At 35.1% G+C, this 21,984-nt stretch overlaps 1 protein-coding gene across 3 annotated transcripts in view; it reads left to right on the forward strand.

Moving 5' to 3' along the window:
* Positions 1-21,984, forward strand: part of Hr4 (Hormone receptor 4) — a 497,205-nt gene that overhangs the window by 282,388 nt on the left and 192,833 nt on the right. The window contains exons 1-2 of one of the 3 annotated variants that reach the window (XM_068388050.1): positions 18,430-18,501; positions 20,835-21,090. The exons of the other annotated variants lie outside the window; for them this stretch is intronic. The gene's annotated coding sequence lies outside the window, so the exon portion shown is untranslated. Of the gene's footprint in view, positions 1-18,429; positions 18,502-20,834; positions 21,091-21,984 lie in introns of those variants that run through there. 3 annotated transcript variants of the gene reach the window in all.

The raw sequence follows: 21,984 nt of genomic DNA on the forward strand, positions 1-21,984 counted from the left end.
CTCTCTCTCTCTCTCTCTCTCTCTCTCTCAACTGTACCTATAGTTCGGTTAGCATGTCCTGTAAATGCAGTTATCAAAAAGCGTGTTTGTGTCTTTTTTTATTTATTTCTAATAACTTTATGATTATATAGAAATGTTTCTTAAATATAGACCTATAAATATAAAAATACCCCTAGCTGTTACATCTAAAACGGATGTCTCTTGAATCCTCTACTATGCACAATGTAATACATGTAATTGTGGTGCACATGCAGTACTTGAGGAAAACAACTTACTTTTGATTGAAATGACTTGAAAGAGCTATTATATCCAACTGGTGCAATCATATTGGGTTTCGAATGCCTTGGTTGTGATATACTAATTTTTATATTATTTTAAATGAACTTAAACCTTGATATATATACAGTAGATATATATATATATATATATATAATGTGTGTGTGTATATATATATATATATATATATATATATATATATATATATATATATGTGTGTGTGTGTGTATATATATATATATATATATGTGTGTATATATATATATATATATATATCTTTATCTTTGATGCTTTTTTATATAATCCATTTATAGCTGGTACTGCAAAGGTCTTACAGGATAAATGATAGAATATTTTTGATTAGGTTCTTCATCACAGCTTGACTTTTAGTTGATAGATAAACTTATTTGATAAGTGATATTGCACTTTACAATTTCTTCATAATACTGGCTACGAAGAAAGAGTTTCGGAACATGCACTTGGAAATTTTTTTTTTACAGTTCATTAATCATTTTATTTCAGTTATTATTATTTCATTCTAATATCTTAATCATGCTGGCTTTTGTCTGCAAGTGAAGTGGTCTGCCAGTCTTCATAATGAAAGGCAATGGTTTAAATAATATGTATAGTTAATGTCGTATTCAACGTCTATTATTACTATGCGCAACTAGGAATTTCTTATTAACAAGAAACATGTTTGCGAGGTTTACCCATCAAGGCCTTTGAACCAAAGGTGAACACCCCCTTTTGTACCTACAATTTATTCGGTCGGTTTATTTTGGTTAAGTGCTATTTCAATGTATGTTTTATTTCGTGTTGTTTTCTACAATTGCTTCTACTGGTATTATTGTTGTTGGTATAAGTTTAATGTTCTTGATTAGAGTTACTTATTATAAGCTTGATAGTGGTTGAATATTTTTCAAATAAAGTAATGATATACATCACCAACTTTAACTGGAACAATATCAGTTCCGTTCCTTAACTGAATAATGATAATGACAACACCTTAACTGAATAAGGATAACAATGACAACATACCCTTAATCATCCATTAAAAATATTGAAACCGACTTGTGTATCCAAGACAGCATGGGTATGATTGAAAACTGATTTTATGAAAAGGTGGAGTAACTTTGCTTATTAAGATTAATGCTATAATGCTCCTGAACAAGAACTTAACATTTTTCTTTTTGAATAGCAGTTAAGTCAACTGTTTTGTCTTTATGGGACTTGAAATCTCGACCATTACAAAGCACATGATTTGCGGGTCCGCTATTTGCTTTTTGATCGGGTTTTTCAAGGTTATAGCATTTTTGAAACGGTTTAACTAACATCGTTTTATTTTATTTCATAAGGTAGGCATTTCCTAGGAAAAAATAAGCATTTATCAAGTAATCAATATCCTTCTTCAGGCTTCTTCGTTGATGAGGATGTGTCTGCGTATATTTATATTAACTCATAGTTGAGAGCCGACGCTACCTTTCTGTGTGTATTTGCATGCTGTCAAACCGCACATACTCTGCCTAAACCTAAAGAAATACGGTTGGGCCCACTAAACGAACATCCCGGATATTTTACTCTTTCACCCTTAGTGGCTGTTTCCGGCGTGCGTACTCCATGACCTCGAAAAGGCCTTTTCTCCTCTCTCTCCTCCTCCCAATGTCCTTGGCACCTCCCTCAACACCCTCCACCACAATCTCCCCCCCCTCTCTCTCTCTCTCTCTCTCTCCCTTCGTCTAATCTATCTCGTACTCCGACCAGTAGGCTCTCTCTCTCTCTCTCTCTCTCTCTATATATATATATATATATATAGTCGTCCAATCTTTCTCGTATTCCAACCAGTAGACCCCCCCCTCTCTCTCTCTCTCTCTCTCTCTCTCTCTCTCTCTCTCTCTTTAGAGAAGTTTCATCCTCAGATTTGGGAATTGCATGGAGCTTTTCTGTGGAGACATGGGATTTTGAGGAATTTACCTTTTGGTATAGGTGTTTTCGACGAAACTGCTCTCTCTCTCTCTCTCTCTCTCTCTCTCTCTCTCTCTCTCCCCATCATCCGCTTCCGAATTCCTCCTCCTACCACTTTCGGTCTCACAGTGCCGATAGCTTTGTACCCCAGCGGATATCCCAGAACCTATCTTGCTTGCATGCATATAGTTTATCATACTTTTTTTTCTCGAAAATACCTGCATGCAGTTAATGCGTACATCCAGGTATTGGTTTGTTCATTGAATTTCTTATTTCAAATAATAGATATAGTGGGGTAATAATTGTATTCAAGTAATGCGAGTATTTCGACAATAATAGTTTACATTTATTGTTTCTATTCGGTCAAATTCAATTTAATCAATTCAATTAGCAAATTTGACTTTTATTCATTGAAAGAAGCCATAGATTTGTTCCATTAGCTGAATACATTATAGACTAAAAAAGTTCATTTACAAATCAGAAGTGTGAACGTGGCATCTAACTCTTCATGTTATGCAGGAGAGTCTGGACCTTTCTCCGACAATTTCATTTCTCGATCATAAAACAAGTGATGAGGAGATACAGGTAACATATGCACATCCAACGGGATGATTTGCTATACATTGGTATCCTGGCAATACATTATAGACTTACAGTAATTTTTAACTACATTTCACATTGGGGTTAAGTTGCTACATATTTAACTTAAGTTAAATACGTAACTGTTTAAAATAGCATGATCAGCCACTAATGCTTAATAGTGTGACTCACTCCGTCTAACCTTCGTTGGAAGTCAAAATTAATTCATAACTATTTGGTGTTCTGGAGAGATTTGTTCATTTTCCTGTTAGAGTTTTACAGTAAGTGTGGAGTCTCGACTGAACAGTATGAGTTGGCAGCAAGATCCCATGGGTGTTATTTAAATCCACAAAAGGTTTGTAAGGGTTTAGTAACAACATTCAAAATTTAAAAGAGTTTTATGTTCATAATAAATAGGGATACAATGTTTTGCATTTCTTAGGAGTTCTTAGTAGTAGCAAGGGCTTTTTGTTATAAATTGAAATAAGATGGGAGAAGAAACATGTTTATTTGCAAGTTGTACGACTCGCAAATAACCAGGTGGAGGCTGTTGTTGTAATTGGTTAAAATGTGGCTGGAAACAGTTTGTAGATTAGCTAGATAGGTTCATCATGTGTCCGGTTTGTGTGTTTTAATGAATAGGTGAAGTAATATTATCTAATTTCTCTCTCTCTCTCTCTCTCTCTCTCTCTCTCTCTCTCTCTCTATGTATATATATATATATATATATATATATATATATATATAGAGAGAGAGAGAGAGAGAGAGAGAGAGAGAGAGAGACCGTATTACAGGGGTCTTAATATAATGCTATACTTTTCCTACTTGTCAACTATTCATACCTTGTCTCCCGTTTCTGATTAAGATTCAAGATGTAACTCGAACAATTGAAAAGGAGTAATCTAATGCAAGAAGGATTTAAAGCAAAGATTTCATAAGAGCAAGACGACAATTCTCTCTCTCTCGATGTTGAGAGAGAGAGAGAGAGAGAGAGAGAGAGAGAGAGAGAGAGAGAGTATTATCTTGCTCTTATGAAATGTATTTTTATTTTTCCAAATAAAATTTCTGCAATAATTATAAGGTTTTCTGAAAATCTTCCTGATATTTACATGTGAGAAGAACGAATAACTTGAATTTGGGGAAGTACAAAGAGTGAAATAAGCAAACATTGGGAAGATGCCAGAACCGAAAAGCCAAAGGAATTTAAAGGTTATGCAACTTTGACACATGCTAACTTAGAAACTTGGTAAGGTATAGGATTTCATTTTTCATTTAATCCAGACGATACTTTTGGCACCGGAGGCAAAATTGGAAGATTTCGTATCGACGTTTTTTTTTTTTTTTCAATATTACGATCATTACAAAACCATTCATATTGATCGCTAAGTTTCGTGCTATTACCAGGTTGTATCTTCAATATATTCCCATTTCTGGCTGCTTTTTCGTTTTGAATTTTTGGGTTATGTAGTTTTCTGCTCTGCTGAATATAGATTGCTTATTAATTTTTTGTTGTTTATGTCATTCGATCATTTGAAATAATTTTTGAAACGTAATAATTTTTTAATATTATTAATTTTCTCAAAGTATAAAGGTTGAACGAGAGAGAACTTTTGTAAAGTATCCTGATTAATGCAGTTTATCAACAGCTTTTTTATCTACTTGGTTCAAAGTTCTTTTTTTATGTATCTATTTACTACAAAACTCTCATGGACATCAAGCTAAGTACTTCATATTTTGTCTGAGGAAATTTGTCTGGAGGATTACGTGCTGTAAATGAAATTAGAGACGACATCCCAGGTTTGTTTATTTTGAAAGTAACGAAGTTATCAATGTCCGTTGTCACTTCACCTAACCTTGTTAAGTATAGAAATGTAAGCAATTATAGTTGCAACTTATATATGGATTATGATTGCTGGTGTTATCTATCATTTAATACTCTGGCTAATGCTCTTGTTTGGTTGGCAGCAGTAGTTATAGCTTTTGTTGTAGTAGCAGCAGTAGTAGATGTCAGTTATATCGACAACACTAAAAATGGATGCAGGACGAGCGTGGGATTAAAAGATCTGTGCATCTGAGGAGGGGAGATAAAAGCAGATCAAGATAAAAGGAAGGGGAGAAGCGAAGGGCGAAGATATGGAGGAGGGGACAACGGTGGAAGGATAAAATTGTTACGAAATACTCAAATTGCAAGAAGAAAGTTCAGCGAAATTGGCGTCTCTACTGGTCCGCCTCTCCCCTCTCTTCTCCTCTCTTCTCCCCTCCCCTCCCACCCTACCCGACCATCTCTTATACTTTCTTATGCACGTATGTTTTACCAAGCAAAAAAAAAAAAAAAAAAAAAAAAAAAAAAAGAACCTCCAGTAGAAAATAATAAAGAAAATTTTTCTTTTATAATGAACAGTTTCAATTGGTACTTAAAAAAACTGACTTATATTCATTTAATTGTGATTGGTTATTATTTCCTTTAGCTTATAGTAGAATGGATTTCCTCGACGCATTCATCTTATTCGCATAGTTACAAGTTTAATGAACCTATTTACAGCAATTTAGAAATATTCTGCACGCGTACTTTTTCTCTAAAGGTACGCTTCTTCAAGTAAGATGTTGTATTTGATTTGCCAATATGCGCATGCGCATATTTCCCACTTTCCTTCTAGCTACCCATTCTCTCTCTCTCTCTCTCTCTCTCTCTCTCTCTCTCTCTCTCTCTCTCTCTCTCTCTCTCACCCAAACCACCCTTGCCAGTACCAATCAATAACCTTTGAGCTGTTTGTTGAGTACCTTAATCTCTCTCTCTCTCTCTCTCTCTCTCTCTCTCTCTCTCTCTCTCTCTCTCTCTCTCTCTCTTTGTTCAGATATACCTTGATATCGATTTCACTGAAGGTTGTTCCCTAATTTTTCTCTCGGATCAATTTTGAATGAATGCCTGCTATTTAAATTGAAACCTTAATTATTCATGTAAAATATTTATTCATTCATCTTATGACTATTCTTAGGGTTGAAAGCGGTAAAGTCCTTCTTAGAGTCTTTATATTTTATTGTTTATACAAGATACCAAGCTTACTTAATAAGCAAACAATTCACATCTACATATCCAAGTAATGGATAAGACGTGGTTTCAGAAGCACATTTTTAATACATAATAATTTGATAGATATAATGAATATATACAAATGAAGTGTATTCTTATCCCACTAAAACATCAAGTCTGAAAATAGATTACAAGTATTATGATACCCTTTAGAAATCACTGTGGCTCATATGAAAGTACAAAGTTTCAGCAATTATTGGTCTATTGATACAGGGATATGGAAGTTGTCCCCTTCCCCCTTATATTATTTTGCATGAATTCATCAGTTAAGTGATAAACGTGGCAGCAACTACTGCTTTGTATCTTTTCTTTAGCCTCCCTCTTAAGGGAAGATATATATATATATATATATATATATATATATATATATATATATATATATATATATATATATATATATATATATTTACACACGCACATTTAAGTATATTTATATGTAAAGATTTATATATGTATATATATATATGTATATGTATATATATATATATGTATATATATATATATATATATATATATATATATATATATAAATGTATATAATGTATATGTACTTTCCTATTTTGTTCGTATGAAACTTTTCACCCTTTTCTTGTTATTGTGTTATTAAATGCATGTAGGAGTATTTATTGGCAAGTACTTTATATTTTCATAATAATGTTAATAATGTCTTGTTCGGAGTTCCAGCAATCAATTCTATATCTCCCTGAGTGGAGTGAATGATGCAATAATTTGTTTTTATTGTTTTTGTGGGTATCCATATGCACTATCGAATGCTAATCCCCATCTCGTCACGATAATACGATATACAGTATATTTATCAAATGTGATCTCGTTATATATGTGATTATCGAAGGAAAATTGTAATTATTGACTGACTGAGTTGTCTTATTTTTTTGCAATATCAGTTATCATCATTTTGTTTGTAAATTTATTGTATTGAATAGATTTATTTGTTGATTAATAATCCTATTTTGTTTTAGGTAGCATGAAATATGGTGTTAATTTTGTTACCCTATCTAGTAGTTATCGCTTCAATTAAGTGTCATAGCACTTTTGTGTGCGTGTATGTGGCGGTAATTACTGTATCCCCTTAAGCACTCGTTAATTCCTACAAATGAGCAACTATATTCCGTAGTTGCAAACAGAACCTCTCTAATTGGAGTTCAGAATCAATTCGGATATTTCACTCCAGCGTCGAAAATACGATTATTAACGGGGAATGTTTTGTCATATCGGGTCTTCTAATTTCTCTTTAGTTGTCCGTTTATGAAACTCTGTTTGTCTTATCTTTTGTATATGTAGTTATATATACAAGTAAAAAGTATTTAAAAATTTGGATGCTTGCACTTGTGTGTGTGTGCGTATATGTGTATATATATATATATATATATATATATATATATATATATATATATATATATACACAGAGAGAGAGAGAGAGAGAGAGAGAGAGAGAGAGAGAGAGAGAGAGAGAGAGAGAGAGAGAGAGAGAGAGAGAGAGAGAGAGAGAGCGCTCTCAAATCATGACTTCTACCACGTGATAAGTATAAAATGAAAAAAACGCCATGAAAGGAATAGTGAAAACTTGATTGGAGTTATTGACATCGTCAAACTCATTGTAAATCTTAAAATGCTAATAAAACGAAAGTACTGGTTACAATAAAAATTTTCGTCTTTAATTTCCTTGCTTCAAATACACACACACACAGACAGACACACACACATATATATATATATGTATATATATATCTATATATATATATATATATATATATATATATATATATATGTATATGTGTGTGTGTTGCGTTCTGGTGTGATCTGACTGGTGACGTTTACTGAATAAAATATTTAAGGATTATGGATTTCTTGTGATTAATGCTTTTCCAAAGGTATACTCTTCTTTTACTAGTGTTCTTTTACCCCGCATTTGAATAATTGATTAATGCGTCAGTAATACAATAAACTATTTCCCATTCAACTAATGAAAACACATTTTGCTGCGTTCATTTTACTTAATGTAATTAAATATGATGACCCCATCCGTTCCTTTTCACGGACATGAAAAAGGATATCCAACTTTTAGCAATTTTTCAGTAGGATGTTTTTTTTTTTTTTTTTCCTTTTTATTTACCTTTTTCTCATAATTATCTATTATTGTCGGAGCTTTCCAGACTATAACAGGTTGTGCGTAGTGCCTGGTATGCAAGTATGTTTTAACAGTCTTGCCATCCCCATCATAAGACTCAATACTACATCGTATTCTGGAAATTTTATTCCAGTTGTGACCAGATTGTAGAATGATCTTCCTAATCAGACACTTATATCGGTGGATCTAAAGAAGTTGAAACTTGTAGCGTATATATGTTTATATATAACAGATGTAATTTTACGTTGTAACTGACTTTAAGATATTCTACATTTTTTATTCATTACTTTTCATATATATTTGATCTATTTCCTTATATCCTTTCTGCACTGGGCTATTTTCCCCTGTTCGAACCATTGGTGTTATTGCATCCTGTTTTTCCAACTAGAATTGCATCTTAGCTAATAATAATAATAATAATAATAATAATAATAATAATAATAATAATAATGTATCAGAGGTCTTTAGTAAAGCGCAGTTTGATCTACAGGCTCCAAAAATAACTCCTACGTTATGCTGAAAACCGACCTCTTGCGTAAACATATCTCGGGCGTATTCTTGAAATATAGATTGTAAAATAAAGTACTTTGTATATGAGAGTATACTGATTACTTTTCATTTGAACACACGTTCAAATGAGGAACTGAAAAAATGGAGATTCCCTTTAAAAAAATTCTTTGCCGAACCAGTACAAAGAGAGCATGACGAGAGCTTTCCTTGTTTTGAGTCCAAATGACCAAGGAAGAAGTAGACGCATTCGGGAGGCACTGTTGATCGTGTTCGTACCCTGTGTTATGGTACATAAGGGGAAAACAAACTGGGGTAGATAACTGAGGGACGCACATAGAGAGTGAGAGTTGTGCGTTCGTGATCATGTATGTGTGTGTGTGTCTGTGCAAGCATAGCTGCCATGTTCCATCGGATGTAGAAGTAGGAAGGGGAGGAGGAGGGCTGAGGGAGAAAGATCCCTCCTCCTCCTCCTTCCTCCATGAAACTCTCTATGGACCCTCTCACCGCTTGCTCTCTTTGTACCATCATAGTCTGGCCAAATTCCCTCCCAATAACTTTTTACGAGTTGTGTTTCATTCCCTTCTTGCATAAAGCCCCTTTTGCACCCTTCCTGTCCTCCCTCCCTCCCTTCCTCCCTCGCTAATGGCCCCTCCCTTCTCTCACCTCCTCCTCCTCCTCTCCCTCCCGTTTTCGGAGGATTATTGATGGGGTTTTGCTCTGAGGTCCCTTGGTGACAGACAGGTGATTTCGGTTCCACGTGTGTGTGTGTGTGTTTTTGTGTGTGTGTGCGTGCATCTTTGACGTGCTGTTATGCAGGTGTTACAGAGCTCATTTCGGAGATGCCGGTTTCACGCCGTACCTCAACATGACCTTGCCAAGTCGTCGAGTCGTTCAGGGCCGTGTGTGCATTCAAGGTCTCCGTTATTCGTACTCCGCCTTCTCCGGACCGTACTTTCTCGTTGTTCTTGAATTATGTATCGTGTAATTGTCTAATTTCTTTACTACATTAAAACCTGATGTTATGCATCAAAAGAATTCTTTTCGATTTTTTTTAATATCTTTCTTCTGAAATATCACGGCGCTGTACAGCGGACCAAAATTGGGGAGACCCCTATAAAAAAGAATAAAAAACATTTAAAAATAACCTCTCCCGCATCTTGGGGATTTCTGCTTGATGCCAAATCACCTTGAAGGTCCAAATGATATCTGTGAAGGAAAAGGAAGATATTTTCTTAGTTTGTGTTCATTACATTACGAATTTCGACTCCGAGGTGTTGGTGAAGATGTCCACCGGGCCACCTACACCCATGAAAAAGTCTTCCCAGAAATACATGGCAAGTTTGCGGTACCCATGGCGCTCCGCCCCCAACTAAAATGTGACGTAGGGGGCGTGTTTTTAGGGGGGGCATCTGGGTCCGAAATTTAAAGGTGTTGGGTCGAGGAAGGTTTGGGTTCGCTTGGAGACTGTTGACGTTGTTGGTATAGTAGTAATGGTTGGGCGTGGATTGATTTCTCTCTACTATGTACCCAACTCTCATTTATTTGCGGAACTCTCGTGGTCCTTTGGGTTAGAAAACACGCGCGCACACACACATACACACGCGTATAGCCACATGGAAATCCACTCAGATGGTTGAAGGTAGTTTCCCTATTCTCCATAGAGGTTTTGTATTCATAGTGATAATCGCCATGAGTGAAGTTTTAAAGTAGGAAAATATCGAGTTAATGCAGATAACGATGATGCTATTGATGGTGGTCGACGTTCTGATAATGAAGTAAAGGTGAAAGTAAGATGACACTTGTAAGGATGGTTATGGCTGACATAGTGTATATGACAATATGATTATGTTAGGCAACCGGAAGTTTCGAATATGCTATTGAGTTGATACGAGATGGCATAGATGGAGACCATGGCAAATTTGATATTGATGATTATGGCTGACAATTTTGGATAATTTTAATTTATGTTTAAAGCTGAAAATTTTTGACAATTCTAAGTTTGAAGATTATGACTGAAAAAGGTTGACGATTTTGATTGTGATAGCTATATAAAAGACCGAAAATTTATGATAATCTATATAGTACCAAAGTGGACATTTCAAGCTTTATGGTTTTGGGAAAGATGGTATTAGTGTAAAAGAGAACTAGAAAGGCTAACAGCATTAGCAGGAACGAAGACATGAGAACATAATTTCAAAATTACAAGTTTCTAAAGGGAAGCGGCAATGGTGATGAGGATGATTGCTATTATTTCAGCAATGGAAGCACTGAGTTATTAGTGATTCCCTAATTAACACTTGTGTGAGATGTAGTCGATCTTGGGGACAGTGACTAGCTAGTAGTTATGACCAAGAAAAACATATTTGACCATTGCCAATAACTATTTTGATTATAAATTAAGAATATTTTGGGCACTAGATTGGTATAGTTTATCCCTTTGTATCTAACCTGTATTTTGAATTTATGAATAACAACTTGATATTTGAGTCATGATTAGCTGCCTCTTTTTATAGATTTACTAGTGTAAGCGACCCGACAAAAATAATAGATATGCACACACATTTAACCCGTCTCACTCCCTCCTCTTTCTAACTACGACACGGCAGTATAACCCGGGATACCCCTTCTCACCAGGGTATGAATTCCCTCCAAGAAACATAATATATATATATATATATATATATATATATATATATACTTGGTCTTTATTATATAGGGGAGATTTTCATTATATATGATGTATCCTTAAAGATAAGCTAGAATATCGATTTTCAGGATATCTCGTGCTGATCGTGAAAACAACAGTCGTGTGGCTGTCAGGTACAATTTGCTGCTTAAATCAGCAGACGAACCTGGAACCAATTCCGTGTTAGACGAAAATGTTATCGACCACATTACGAGGATCATATCGGTAGATATATATATATATATATATATATATATATATATATATATATGTATATATATATATAAACTGTTATATATAATATATTTATGTATATATATATATAAATATGTTGTATATATGAATTATATGCTCCTATGATAAAAATTGATACCTTAAAATTAATGTTATTACTATAACCATTTATATATGACAGATTATTTTGTAAAATAAATGTTGATGTCGTATATGAAAAACATAAATGAATAACTCGAGTATTCTGTCATTCGAGGCTTGTAATTAAATTTTCGCACATCTTTCCCATATGAAGATACTGCGTAACACCCGACTCACACATCTGCGATAAAACTACGTAGCAACATATGGCGCATGCGCAAAGGCAAGAGTGGCTACAGCAGGCATGTTTAAAGGCGAACTAGGTTGGTCGAGGCTTGCGTAACTTTCAGTACTGAAAGGAGGTGCCGCTGTTTTACCCCTCTCGCGGCCTCCGGAATGAGCTAAATATAGACCGGCGAAATATTCTGCAACAGACTTCAGGGCTTAGCCGGATATGCAAGGAAATTGGTATAATAAGACTAAGAGGCGTCTTTGGTCAAAGCTGTTCATTATGATGTCACTAGTGTACCCGAGCTGTCAAACATGACTTCTGAATATTTAGATAGATATGCACACACACACACACACACACACACAAATTAAACCCTTCCCACCCCCTCCCACTTTCCAAACTACAACCCGCTGGTTCGGCAATTTGTAGGAGAGTGTGGTTTCTGAGTGTACCTCGGAGTATCCCCTCTCACCAGGGTACGGCTATTTCTCCCCCCCCCCCCCGCCCTGAGCGTTACAGAAAAGAAATATATATGTTGATGTCTAAAAGTTATAAAGACAGATTTAAGAACAGGAAAAGACCTTACTGTGGTGGCTGAGCTATGAAAATAAGGATGGCACTGGCTTATTCTAAAGAAGGCTAAAGTTATCGGAAATAAGACATTGAAATGATAATGGATATATATTTAGGATGTCCAGAGTGCTAGCAGAGCGAATGAAATAGTAAAGAAAGCCAATTACCAAAATTAAAACCGAGTGCAATGAAGTGTTAAAAGGCATTATAAATTGTCATGCCATTTTTATCTAAATTTTTAAAGTTCATAAAATGGCAATATTAACAAAGTGATACTTAGGCTGTTAGAGTTATTAAGATAACAAAAGATGTATGATATGGAAGGGCAATGCAAATTGCATCACAATAATTAAACAATGATGGATAATTCAAGAAAAACAAAAAAGGCTTCCAAAATATTCATAATGATACTGGGGTTAATGTAATTTTCCAAATTATTTAAAAAAATTCATAGCCAGGTAATGTGTCATAATTATATAGTAGAATGCTTCTCTTTAATTTTACTTTTAGAATAATATTTTAATATCTTTATATCCCAAAGCATTGCGTTCCTATTAACAGCATATTGATCTACGAAAACTCCAACCTGGGAATGAAAATTCAAGGTCATCTTATGAAGCGAAGTACTCTGATATATAACACTTCACAAGCATTCATCAGAACACCATTTGATTTCATAATTTATTGCTAAATTTTAGCCATTGCATTCCCATGAGCAATGAGGTATTACGATGCTTGCGTGGGGCAGGAGAATAAATTTAGCCTCGTGTTTCACATGCTAATGAAGGGTCAAATATAGAATAAACCACATTCAGAGGTATTTGCTGATAGTAGGGAAATGAAAAATGAAAATACTATTGGATTGGCGGAAGCGGTAGGATTCGATCATTTTTTTAATTGGCCATGTCCTGACGGAATAGATATGAAGACTTGCTATTCAAAACATAATTTTCTGTGTATTTTGTTTATTTTTCCTTTCACTGAAGTTTTCGGGATTTCGAGTAATGGATAATGACCTGTTGTATTACCTCAAAGATACCGGACCGTTACGTAATAACTTGAAGCATTGGCGAGGGTTGTTTGAAAATTTTCTACTTACGAGAAACATGTTAATAACACATTCAGAGTAAGGATTAAAGTTGAAATGGGAGATCTAAAACATTACACTTGTTAATGAACTTTGCATAGTATGATACAGAATAAAGTAAAGAATTTCACAATGAGAAAAAATATAAGTGAGAAAAAAAAAGGTAAAACCCGGAAAGAAAAACTTTGGAAAAATAGTTGAGGACTTGAAAATAAAATTAACTTCTCGGTTCTTTCTACGAAAGTGAAGCCAACCGAATTAAGAAACTGTTCCGCGAGTTGAACGACTTTGAAATACTAGTAAGAAGAGGCATCGCACGTCTGCAGCTGGGAGAAACACGCACACGAAGACTCCCTCTTAGGCATCAACATAATATTTTCAATATATATATATTTCTTTCCGGCTACGCTCAGGGGCGAGAAGATGTGGTTGTACCCTAGTGAGAGGAGATAGGCCAGGGTACATTCGGAAACCACACACTGCTGCAAATTGTCAAGCCAGCGGGTGATAATGAGATAGTAATGACCTTCCACATTACTCTAGATCTGATGATGTATGATATAGTTAAGAAAGACTAACTAGGTTATCCTAAAATTAATGATTAAGACAAAATAGTAAGGATGGAGGTTTCAAATAGGAGCGACTACAGTACATCACATATTCTGGAATAAAATTGAGTGGAAGGACAAATTGAAAAATTGACCATTGAAATCAAGAGGTTTTTGGGGGTGTTGTAGAACGGATCTGATTGAATTTAGGCTTTTTACTATAATGATTCTCATGATCGTTCAGTTATTTTCTCTATGTAATGATTTATTTTCATTCGTTTATTGATACTATGAAAGTGGTAGCCAAGGTGAAAATACTTGCACGAGGCAAGCAAACATCATGAACCTGTTTTGGCTCCCAGGAAGGACAGACAGACTGACAACAGACGCATGGTACAGACAGTGTCTAGGAACAGGTGTTCATCATTGCACTCTAAGAATTACATTATTTGGAGAGGTGCCACTAAGCTTTTGTAGGCGTTATTCTTTATTATTATTATTATTACTATTATTATTATTATTATTATTATTATTATGTTGTTGTTGTTGTTGTAATTACTATTATTTTATTATTTATTATTATTATTATTATTATTATTATTATTACTATTATTATTATTATTATTACTATTATTTTATTATTATTATTATTATTATTATTATTATTATTATTATTATTAGCTAAGTTAAAACTCTAGTTGGAAAAGTTGGATGCTGTAAGACCAAGGGCTCTAACAAGGAAAAATATCCCAATAAGGAAAGGAATTGAATAAATAAATAAATAAACTATTTGAGAAGTAATGAATAAAGAATAAGAAATATCTTTTCAAATTCTATTCAAGATTGCATGGCTAATTATTTATTCGTATCATTTACAGTATAGAAAAATTTAAACAAGCTAGATTCCGGCTTAATACTTGAAATTAAAAAAAATATCTTTTTTTTTATTTTTTTATTGTCAGTAAATTGAAGTTTGTCCACTTTGCAGTCAGTAGATCAGCTGTAGCTTGCCTGTTCGTATTTGAGCTGTGAAATGCTTTAATCAATCAATGTCGGACCGAATAGTAAATGAACATATTAATTATTTTAAATTGAATTTTATTTCTCTGTTTTTATGTTGGACAACCTCAATAGGTTATCCATGTGAAAAATCTGCGTTCTTCATGAAGTTAAGTGATATTTCTTTTTTGTTTCAAAAGCTCGTGTATATAATATACACTATTGTAGGAATTGCCTATGTATACAAGGAGAGCCGTTAGGGATACTCAAAAAGTACCCTGGAAATGTTCACGATGAATAGATTTTCAGTAGTGAAACAATTGTATATATTGTTTTTTTTATTTGCATTTCGGTGCAATTCTCCTTCCCCAGTATATTATTGAAAAGTGGTGTACGCCATCCGTCAACAATGAAGGCTAAACATTTAGATGCATATGCACTCACGCAGATTCAAACTCTCTCCACCTAATCTCCCCGAGTAGTTATACGTTTGGTAATGCCGGTCAACGTGACCGGAAAGATTATATATATATATATATATATATATATATATATATATATATTTATATATATATATATATATATATATCCAGACACTTGATCTTTGTTATATAGGGGAGATGACCCGAAATAGACAGGATAAATCTACAAAAGAATTTAAATCCTTTTTCTGGAGACGAAGCCTTTGTCATTATCAGATTAAGGTATGAAATGAAACTAATTTACGTTTATAGGGGAAGCAAAATATTAATATCGTTAACAAATAAAGATTTTTCCCGGCGGGAAACGAGAGTCGAGTGATATATAGCATACGTTTCACTAATAAATGGTTGTGGTGTCTTCTATACATTGTTGCAGACAATAAAACATTCGGGAAAAAAATTATAAAGAAAAATAGATCTTCATAAACATTCAAAAAGTGGGAGATATATTGTAATGATAATTATTTTTAATCTCTTGTAACAAAAAAGTTTCATCTCTACGAGTTCAGGTTTTACTTAAAGTCGCAAAAGATGTTATAGATATATTTTTTACTCTGTATTCAAGATTATTAATGTACTTGCCAATGTGCATAACCTCACGTGTAGATTTTAAATTACCTATTGAGCAAAAGTTAGTACCCGTGAACAGACACGTAAACATGAATGAGACACGTTTCTCAATGTTTAGGAAGGATTATATCATTTTGCTTTCAAAGATATGTGACCGGAGGCTGTTCATTGTCAACGAATATCGGATGCTAATTGCAAATGTTTCATGGACAGTAATTACAACTTGAATTTACCCGATTGGTTTTTTCATTGAACTGTAATCCTGATTTCCTTTTATTATTTTCATGTACGAACGTTATTAGAGTATCTGGTTTTCCGTCATTTCATTACCTGTATGCAAAAAATAATAAGTACGCTGGAGGCTTTGTAAAGTTTCAATTCACGTCTTTCAAGTGCTTATAGGAATATATAATCGTCAATAACGATAATGTTTTAGTTTGAGAGAGAGAGAGAGAGAGAGAGAGAGAGAGAGAGAGAGAGAGAGAGAGAGAGAGAGAGAGAGAGAGAGAGAGAGAGAGAGCATGGTTTATGTAGACTGATTTGATTAAGGATTTTTATGAAGATAGAAATATTGAATGGGTTCTCAAGTCAGTAGTTTAATTTCAAGCTAGAGATGAAATTTTCATATAAATGAGAGAAATAGAGAGCGCTGTCTGTATAAAATAATTGAAAAGCGAGTTATGTACAAAACGTCTTCTCTATTATTATTATTATTATTATTATTATTATTAGTCAAGCTACAACCCTAGTTGGAAAAGCAAGATGCTATAAGCCCAAGGGCTCCAACAGGGAAAACCAGTACACAAGTGTGTCGTCGTATACTCTTCATATCCCAGCTGGTGAGAGATATCTTCATTGTCGGAGCTGTAATACAAAAGCTGATTCCGATTGCGTCATTTGCATCATACCTCGTCAGTCATTCATAATTATTTTTTCTATTTTTCTTTTCATCAGAACCATTTCTATTTTGCTTGTGAAATAACCTTCATTTCTCTTCTAAGATATTTTAAAAAGTTCTTTTCATTGCCTTATGGAAATTGGTTCTTTAATAGTGATTCATCCTTACTGTGGACTTCTACTTGTACTTGTTTGCTAAAAGACATTATTCGTACCTCGATAAATGTATAAATTTTCTAATTATTGTATGGTCTTTATCAAAAATATATATTTATGTATATATACATACATTATATATATATATATATATATATATATATATATATATATATATATTATATATATATATATATATTATATATATATATATATATATATATATATATATATATATATATATATATATATATATATATACCTGTATACACATACTGTACACATATATTCCCCTGTTTAAATCACTAACTCTATATCCGTCGTTCTTCTTCGGTTTTACACCTTTAGGGGCTCAAGTAAGCTGAAAAGAACTTCAGGGAAGGTTATTTTTAGCCCGGCTAAACGTTTCCCCGCCGACGCAACTGTTGCTAAGGTCATGTTTTCTCGTTTGAAATTCTGTTGCTGTCGGAAATACGTGAGAGGTTAATGGCAAAACAGCGGATCAGGTGTGTATTTTGTAAGGCCGAGGACCCGGAAAATGATCAGGATTTTGCTTACCCATTTGGTCAGTGTGTGTGTGTATATATCTATATATATATATATATATATATATATATATATATATATATATATATATATATATTGTTTACTATGTCATATAAACATATGAATGTGCAGATAGATAGATAAAAAAAATCTGTAAACAAGATGTTGTTGAAATTCTATTTGGTACAGGAAATCGATATGCAGATTTATAATCTTTCAATCATGTTAAATTGGGAAAAGTCTCTTTTTGCATGTATTTAGTTTTTTTTTTTTTTTTTTTTGGTGATAAGGGAGCATTAGCCCCCTGTCGCTTTGTTGAAAAAATAATTCATTCATATATTTTATTGCTATTGAAATATTTTTAAAGTTACAATTCTATGTTTTGACGAAAGTGAAAGTCCTCGAATGTATTGGGAGAGAGGTTAACGACGTCGTATGCGAGGGGAGGGGAAGAGGGGACGGTGGGAGGGAGAGAGGAGCTGTGACAATGTTGTTCCCCTCAGAGAGAGAGAGAGAGAGAGAGAGAGAGAGAGAGAGAGAGAGAGACGAAGGGGTCTGAATGCTAGAGGTGGGGGAGAGGGGAGGGAATGAATGCACAGGAGGAGAAGGGGAGACGGTCGGTTTGGGGTGTTCGGTGTTCCCCTCTGAGCAGGTTGTGCGAGGCCCTAGTCATTGGTAGGGGAGAGGGATCTGTGGCAGGGAAGGGGTGTGTTAGGGGTGTCGTGGTGGGCCAGACCGGTCGTTGCCCTCGGTAACTCAGTTTGTGTTTGGCTGTCGAGGGGTTTGGGTATACTACTCAGCCTGCTCACACACTCACTGGTCCTACAGAAGAGTTGTCCCCCTGTGCAAGGCCGAGTCTTTTTCGTGTGTTTGAAGGACGCTTTTCGAGAGGCACTAGGCCTCCGAGGCAGATTCCTTTTCCGCAGTGCTTCGTTTCAGTGCTGAAGGTTGCATCATTACTCGGATGGTCTAATGCACAAGTGCTATGAGTGGATGAATTATAGAAGTATTTGTGGAATGGCGTGTTGATCTTACGTTTTTTTGTTTTTTTGTCTCTTCTTCGGACGTTGACTCATCTCTGTCGAGTGGCTGTTTCGTGGAATCCAATCAAATGTCATGTGACTAAGAGAAAAACATGAGACAAGAAAACCATTGACCGATTTTATTTTTAGAATACAGTATATTACGTGTGAGACTGAATAAAGAATAAAAATAAAGTGCCGTCAAATACCTATACCCTAGTGCTGTCATTTCAGAAATGTTGAAAGGAATTTTGATAATGATAATTATATGTTAAATGAATATGGAAACACACACACACTCACTCTCTCTCTCTCTCTCTCTCTCTCTCTCTCTCTCTCTCTCTCTCTCTCTCTCTCTCAAAGTATAGTCACCTGTGTCTTGTGTAGTGTTTATTCCAGTGTTTGCCTATCTACTTTAAAGTGCATTTTTTTAACCACTGTACGCGTGACCTTATGATGTTGAATTGATTGTGTATTTTATATCATTAGAGTGCCAGTTGAGGACGGCGGCTGTGGCTTTATTTAACTGTTAGTGTTGATTTTTTGAAAATGTGTTCCGACTAGTAAAAGGGGAAGACATAGACAGTGCCTATGTACGCTCTCTCCCCTCGTGTGTGTGCGTGTTTTTGTGTCTCCCCCCCCCTCCCCCGCTCCCCTAGCGTCACTGTTACTTCCCATTACTCCTCTTTATCTACCCCTCCCCTTGGTGTTTTAGCCTGCTATGGGGTTATCAGAGAAAAATGTTTCGAAGAGCGTTCACAGCGATAAAAAACCCAAGGAATATTTTTGACCCATTCATAAAAGCAGAGCCTCGCGTTGCACACACTGGCAAGCGAGCAAGCAACGCATTGACTCGTTATGTAACTGCCATTGCAAGATCATTATTTGGTTACCTCGTGCGTCCACTGATCCTGCTGTATGAACCAAGGGGAGGCTTTTCCTCCTACGTCTGGCAGTGGTGTTATTCCCCTCTACTTCTCCTCCCCTCCCCGTCCTCTGTCTATCACAGAGGCCTATGTTACTAGTTGGTTTGGAATGCTGGTTCAGAAGCGAACAAACGTATGCATAACCATAAGCATTGTGCTTTCTCAGTTACTTCTAGTACTTTATTCTGTCTACTTTGATATAAATAAACGTCATCAAAATACAGAGTATACAGAGCTCCAAGTTTTTATCTGTGCATGGAAACGCTACAGAGATATGTCTGATTCGCAACTAGTAAACGTTTTCCAAGTTGTTTTATAGACAAATTGTGTGTGTACATAATGCTAGTATCTACCGTACATGCCTTGAAGTTCAGATGTTAAAAATATAAAGAAATAAACCCAGAGAAGCAATAAAGTCCTAAGATTTCAATTGAAAAGAATAAAATGAAGAGTGAACATTAATGCCCCCGTGTCAGCGTCCTCGATCATATAAACATAGCAGGGGCGAAGGGGTCAACAGCCGGCAGTGAAAGAGAGAGAGAAAGAGAGAGGAAACTGATATGCTGTACGATACGTTTCCATCCAGTCTCTCTCTCTCTCTCTCTCTCTCTCTCTCTCTCTCTCTCTCTCTCTCTCTCTCTCTCTCTGTACTAAAGGGGAAAATCCCTAACTCCATAACTTTCCCCTTCTGTGAACAATTTTGCATTTATTTAAGATAATTGTTGGTGTCTCATTCATTCGCTGCCCAGTTATTGTTACCTTGAATCAATCATTCCGAAACGTGCGAGAGAATGAACGTCGCCCCAAGGAGAGACTCAAGTGGCAGCGAGGCTGGATGAAACGACGGCGGGGGTGGCACGGACGGTGAAGTAACACGCACACGCACACACGCACGTACTCCCGCACACCGAGTGACCCCAAAGTGTAGAGGTCGCTGTCTTTTGCTTACCAAGGTCGCATGTACACGCTTTTGGTACCAGTGGGACGAAAAAGGGACATCCCGGCAGTCTATCACTTTTTATCGATTGTCACTTATCCTGACTCGCTTTTGAATCTGCTCGGCGAACCTTTTGTAGTTTTCTGTTAGCGGATGTCTGTTATTACCTATAAATATATTAGACAATGTAGTCTTGCCAGGTGAAACTTGATTGATATTTTATTCCTCTTATTACATTATATTATATGTATTCGTGTCTCATACGTTTTTCTTGCATTTCCTCCTTCACAGTTACCTTAGTGCCATAGATGTTTACAAATATTTTTTGAAAATCAAATTAGGAATATTCGTGAGTGCATCTTTTTATACCTTCCAAAACTCACAATGTGTTTCGCCGTGGATAACTATAGTGGAAATCGTGAGTGCGACCAATTAACGATTGTGTGATATGTGGAATTTATAACTGGAAACGTGTGAAAAAGAGCCCTTCTCTGTGCTCACGTGAGGAATATTTTTTAAAAAATATTTTAACGGAACCTCACACCATGTAAGTATGTTAATTTTCTGTGATTATGAAGTTTGAATGCTTCCTCGTACTGATATTTTAAATATTTTTTAGGGTATTTTTGTCCTGGTTTTATTTTTGTATATGTTCGATTTTCTTTTCCTTATATCCTGTTTTTATTATTTTGAAAATTTGCATTTTGTTGAATAACCTTTAATTTCTATACATTGTTCTTTTGTAGGTTTTGTTTCAGTCCACAAATAAGCAATTATACTCATATATATATGTGTGTATATATATATATATATATATATATATATATATATATATATATACACAATATATGCGTGTGTGATGGGTGCATATTAATGTATATTATTATTGTTAGTATTATTACTAGCTAAGCTACATGCCTAGTTGGAAAAGCAGGATGCTATAAGCCCAAGGGCTCAAACAAGGCAAATAACCCGATGAAAAAGAGAAATAAATAAATTACAGGCGAATAATTGACAATTAAAACTAGAGAGGCACTCGGTAGAGCGCAGACCTTGGTTCTTGACCTTTTGCTCGACCTTGACCTTTGACCGAGGACTCATAATTGAGTCATTTCCACGTCCCAACATAAAAATTGATCCCAGAAAGTTTCACTTTCTCTCTTTCAGCTTAATTCTCGACCTTGACCTTTGACCTAGGTCTTTCAAAATTGAATCACTTTCACGTTTCAAAATAAGTATTAATCCCTGAAAGTTTCACTACTCGATGAGTAAATTTGTGACCTCCACCACAGCAACTTCTTCCCTGACCTTTTGCTCGACCTTGACCTTTGGCCTAGGACTTTCAAAATTGAATCACTCCCACGTTTCAGTACAACAATTAATCCTTGAAAGTTTCACTACTCGAGTAAAATTGTGACCCCCGCCACAGCAACTTCTTCCC

Source organism: Palaemon carinicauda, chromosome 1 (genome assembly GCF_036898095.1).
Source record: "Palaemon carinicauda isolate YSFRI2023 chromosome 1, ASM3689809v2, whole genome shotgun sequence".
Lineage (NCBI taxonomy): Eukaryota > Metazoa > Arthropoda > Malacostraca > Decapoda > Palaemonidae > Palaemon > Palaemon carinicauda.